The sequence below is a fragment of the Salvia splendens genome, chromosome 8, assembly GCF_004379255.2.
Source record: "Salvia splendens isolate huo1 chromosome 8, SspV2, whole genome shotgun sequence".
NCBI lineage: Eukaryota > Viridiplantae > Streptophyta > Magnoliopsida > Lamiales > Lamiaceae > Salvia > Salvia splendens.
In genome coordinates, this window is record NC_056039.1 from 19,239,419 (window position 1) to 19,245,331 (window position 5,913).

General features: G+C 38.3%; 1 pseudogene; it reads left to right on the forward strand.

Moving 5' to 3' along the window:
- The first annotated feature begins 557 nt into the window (after positions 1 to 557).
- On the forward strand, positions 558 to 3,903 carry LOC121745888 (annotated as a pseudogene).
- Positions 3,904 to 5,913: the final 2,010 nt, after the last annotated feature.

Below are 5,913 nucleotides of genomic sequence, written 5' to 3' on the forward strand. Positions count from 1 at the left end.
ATACATATAGTGGAACTGAACCAAAAAGAATTTTACTCTGTAAGAAAGAACTTGACACAGACATGGTTACAAAATGAAAAACTGAACAAAAGTTCAAGGAAGAATATCCCATAGAAAAAAAATGTCTATTGAAGGACATAACTGCAAGCAGCTTTAGGAATGAAGTTCAATAGCAAAGGCTCACAAAGTCAAAATATTGTGCGTATAAATAATAAGTCATAGAATACTACAATCAATCCAAGTGTCCAAAGTTATGAAGGCAACACCACTTTCCAAGAACTGAAAGTGAGTTAAGACTCAATGGAGGAAAAGAAATAATATGCATCACTTGCAAGAGGTGAACGAAACCAGTTGTCAAGTAGACAAGGGTCCACAGTTATTTCAAAGGTCCTGAAAAATAACTTCTTAGAATCCAAGGAAGAGCTGTTGATTAAAATAGTTTGTTCTAGCTATTAAAGTCGCACTCCCTCGTTCATCTTTCGCAAGCCAAGACAGGTAACATCGCTCTAAGAACTGTGGATTCCACGCTGGGATTCTTCGTGTCATCGCCACTAATAATGATAGTCGTAATCCACATAATCGAGGATGGTTGCGCCGGCACCAGCATCCCGCTACCCAACGTCACTGCCAAGATCCTCTCGAAGGTGATCGAAGCGTTCCACGCTGAGTTCGTCAAAGAAAATCAAGGAATACTCTTGGACCTCATCATGGTACCTCCTTTTCCCTTTTCATCCCTCTTAATTCTCATTCTCCATATTCATTTCATTTTTGCCCAAATTGAAATTAGCTGGAGTTGCTTTTACCCTCAAACTTAGGTGGTCTTCTTCAGATAATTATATTCATGCTATTTTAGTGTTACAATTGGAGATTTCTGTATAGTCATCTATCTCATTAGATATATGAATTGTTGGCTATTTCTGCCTACTTTCTTTTGTTCATTCAAATGTCATATCAATCTAATAAAATGTGCATAGGAAGTTTAGTTATTAGAATAGTGGATTAAGTCAGTTATGTTGTTACGTGTAGTTTAGAGCATCTCCAATGCCCGGATGTCCCACTCGGACATCCACTAGGACTTCCCAAAAACACCTCCTGCCACGTCACTAGGACTTCCCATCCCACTGCCACGTCACTAGGACTTCCCCTGCACAATCCGCCATTCCCATCGCCTTTCCCACTAGGACTTCCCGCAATAAAAAAAATCACAAATTCACAAATAAAACAATTTACGTTTACGGAAATAAAATTTCAACACGAATACGAACGGGAAAAATTAACAACATCATTAAAAAAAACATACATGATTCGAAAAAAATTACATAGTAATAAAACAAAAAAAATTAATCACATCAACGTCAACCCCTCCGCGTCCAAACCTCTTCGATAATATCGTGCTGATTCAACGAGCCGTATATATAGAGTTTAAAAAAAAATTAATACCGGACGTCCGACCCACGCCACAATGGCGGACTTCCACCCGCCCGTCGCCCGCACGTCCGAGGACATCCGACGTCCTTACGGGACGTCCGTATCCGACTTGCCATGCCACAATGGCGGACGTCCCGGTCGCCCATCGCGGATGTCCGACCGGACGTCCGACATTGGAGATGCTCTTACTATTTATATTTTATACCACATAGTGAGTTATGAATTAAAAGTTTAACCTGGCAAGTGCCGTGGAGAAAAGCGTGGATCCCTTTGTACTACTTCCGGTCACAATAGGAGTAAACATTTAATTCGGTACGGATTTTATGAAATGAAAAAGAAAATAGATTTAAAAAATTAGTGGGGCATGAGTCTCACATTTATATGTAGTACTCCATTCGTCCCCGAAAATTGGTCACTTATTTATTTTTTCGTCAGTCCCTAAAAATTTGTCACCTTTTACTTTTACCATTTTTTGTATTAGATCTCATATTCCACTAACTCATTCTCACTCATTCTCATATGCTACTAACTTTTTTGACTCACTTTCTATTACATTTCTTAAAACTCGTGTCGGGTCAAATGGTGCCAAATTTTAAGGGACAAAAGGAGTATTAATTTTAGAGTAAATGCCAAATGTGAACCTAAACATATAGCGATTTTACGATTTTGGTCCTAAACATTACGTTTTAAATTATTGCATCTTACACATTTAAACTCAGGCCAAACTCAGTCCAATATAGATGGAGCCGTTAAATATTGATTCTGACCCAATTAAGCATTTTGATTAGAATTTTTTATTATTTCGAAAATAATTAAAAATTATTTGGAGCATTGCGCTTAGCCCGATCGGAGAGGAGAGGAGAGGTGTGACTAGAGAGCCGCCGGCGAGGCGGTAGCCGTCGGAGAGGAGCGACACCACTTTGCTGCGCTTCAGCATTACGAAGTGGTATTGGTCCATTTTTTAGTGGAGATGAGAGAAAGAGCAGAGTGATGGTTTGCGGTGGTTTTATGGAGCAGAAAAGGAGGTCATAAAAGTACTGGTTAATGGGGCTGGGTATTCGGGTCTGCACTGACAAGTTAGCATTCTCACTGAGCTGACGATGCAGTTGATGCGCTCCACCCTCGCCACCAGGCTGACGATTCAGTTGCCGAACTAATTCCCCGGCACCGGCGGATCAGTTCGCCCCCTGGCGTCTGCGGGTATGACGAAAAGCTGAGTCTGATTTATTTCCGGATTTCACCATACAGCTCTAGACGATGCCGTTATTGCGACCAACGACGACACCGGCGTTGCGGCGGCGGATTTCAGCTTCTCGATGTCGGATCTGCGGAGGAGGAATGTGGATCTGACTTTGTTCATAGGTAGCGGGAAGGACGCCGTTTTTAGAGGTATGATTTGACTTAATTTCCAGAAAATAGCATCGATTTTGTTCGAATCGTTGATAAATGATCGATCGAAAATCGGAAGGGGGAGAGAATCACTGTGATTGGAGAGAAATCCTTCATATCCTCCTATTCCGTTGATTTCACCCCATGCGGAGATGAATTTAACGATAGTTCTGGCGTCGCCAAGTCAGTGGTGTTGGAGAAACCGATGCAGATTCCTTCGCCGGGGAAACATAGTCACCTGAATCGCGAAAATGTTGATTAATTTCTAACCGAATTCCTCTTCAATCGGAGGAATCCGCTGCAGGACAGCAGAGAACCATTTATTTTCTAATGTTGATTAATTATTTTAAAAATAATTAAAAAAAATTAATTTAAAAGTTTAATCAAAATCAGATTAAAAGTCGTTGACTGTTAATATTTAAAGGCTCCATCCATTTTGGACTGAGTTTGGCCCGAGTTTAAATGTGTGAGATGCAATAATTTAAAACATAATCTTTATGACAAAAATCGTAAAACCACTATATGTTTAGGACCACATTTGACCTTTAGTCTTAATTTTTTAATGAAATGAGTAGAATGCGTTAGTGGAATGTGGGGCATACGGAAAAGTTGACTTTTATTATGGAGTGAAGGTAGTATTGCTTATCGATTCCTTTTATCTATTCTTCTCTTTATTTGAGATCTCCACTTGAATTCTTTGTTATCACCTTTACTCCTTAAAAAATGTGTTATAACTGTTGATAGTCCTCATACTAGTTTAGTTTCTTAGCTACATGAGTAGATTCTTTTTTTGAAATTAGATAGAGTTGTTGGTTCAGCAGGTGCAGGGCAATTCTTGAAGTTGTGTTGATTTATCTTCCTCTATAATTTGTAGGCTGCGAACTACTTAGACATCAAGATCCTTCTCGAGCTCACGTGCCAAACTGTAGCGGATATGATCAAGGGAAAGACTCCTGAGGAAATCCGCAAGACTTTAACATAAAGAACGACTATACCGTTGAGGAGGAAGAGGCAGTTCGTTGTGAGAATGTTTGGGCCTTCGGGGAAATGCCTATGCCCCATGATGTCTATAAGTGGCGGATCTAGCTTATAAGTCTCATCACTACTTCACCCTTATGCATTTACATACTTCAACTAATTTGATATATGTTGTGCGAAAAAATAATTTAAATCAAGAAAGTTATATGCGTTTTAAAGTTGTGTAATATTTTTCGAAAGTTAGTTACAACTAATTTGTTATAAATTGACCTTAAAACCCTTATTGACGGGGCTGATGATATAGGCCCTTGATTTGAATATCTAAGGGCTATTATTTAATTGTAGTTAGCAATTAAGTATTGAGTTTTTTTTTTTTTTTATTAAAATTAACTTCATATATTTATATCATATATATGAAGGAGGAAATTACAAATCAACTCCTATAACAAGGAGGAAAGACAAATTACGCCACCTAGGGTTCGAACTCGAGACCTCCAAGATAGACGCGATATCCAGCACCCTTTACCGCTAGGCCAAGGGGCTTGGATCAATTAAGTATTGAGTTAGCAATTTTGTATTTACAATATTGCATTTTTCGTGCCACATGGCAACACATGATTGGATGTACATTAGCACTTGACAAACACGGATTTTGAATGTTTTTAAGGGCTAAGTTTGACTAGTTTTAAATGTCAATCATGCAAATTATGTTCTTAAATTGCATATATTATACATTTGGTATTTTGAATGTGTTTGTTGATAAATGATAGAATGTAGCAGCCACTGTTCGAGCTCATTCTGCCAACAAGTTTGAAGTCCAATCAGTGCTTACTACATGTCATTCTCTTCGTCTTCGAAAGAGCTTCGCGTGGATACCTTAAACGTCCTTCTCATCTTCTGCCGACGGTGGTTGCTCAGAACGAGAGTCGATCAGAGCACACTGTAAGGCTTTCAGAAACCTTTCATGTCACCATCCATCCCCTTATTTCATGGTTCATACCACGTAAACCGACTGGTCGTTGCTTCCACCCAAGAGTTCCAACTCTCGGACATCAACTCGACTAGTCTCCTTATGCCACCATAGGACGACGCATGGTACCCGCAGACTTCTCGCCACAGGGTTTCGAAATGGGGACGACCTCTCTTAAGGGTTTTCTTTCGTCCCTCTCGTAGTGGCGGTAATCATCTATTGCTTGTCGCATTCTGGCACTATACTGACTGCTCTTAAGCGCGATTCGTTTCGTTTGTGCCATCTACGTGAAAACGAAAGTTTCTTTTTAAAACATATTTTATCTCATTGTTTGTTTGTGATGTTTCCTAAGTTCGTCACGTAGTTCGAAGTTTAATATTATCTTAAGGCTTCATATCTTCACATGTTAATGTCGTGGTATTTTCGCACATATAACACATACTTAGTCATCATACTGATCTTGCTCATGCTCCATATAATCACACCACAACAAATACATAATCAACATACAACATGTGCTTAGATCATCTTGTCAATCGTGTTCATACTCAAGTCCTCAAAAGAAGTGACTGTAATCAAGCTTTCTGGAAAGAAAGGTTTATTGCAGGCTTACCTAAACTTTTTGGTGAAAGAATAATACAAAAAATCAAAGATGATATTAATTCTGAGAATATTCCTTTTGAAAATATAACTTTTGGTCAACTATTTGCTTTTGTTAAGAAAGAAGGTTTAGCCTTATGCATGGAAATAAAGATCCAAAATAAATATAGAAAGGATAAACAAAAAGAGAAAAATGAATTAGGTTGTTTCTGTGAAATGTTTGGAATAGAGAAATTTGAAGCCCCTTCTTCTAAGATCAAAAAGAAAAATAGGAAGTTTAAAAAGGATTCTCAAAAGACTGACAATTATAAAACTTACAGAAACAATTTTAGGCGAACAAAACCTAAAAGAAAATTTAAACCAACAGATAATAAGAATAAAAATGACATAAGATGTTGGTACTGTAAAAAATCAGGTCACACTGAAGACCAATGCTGGAAGAAAAAGAAAAGGAATATTAGGACATTCTATAAACAAATTAATAATCTTTTGAAAGAAAAGGCCCTTTCTAGCTCAGAAAGTGAGTCTGAAGTCGAAGAAATTCAAAA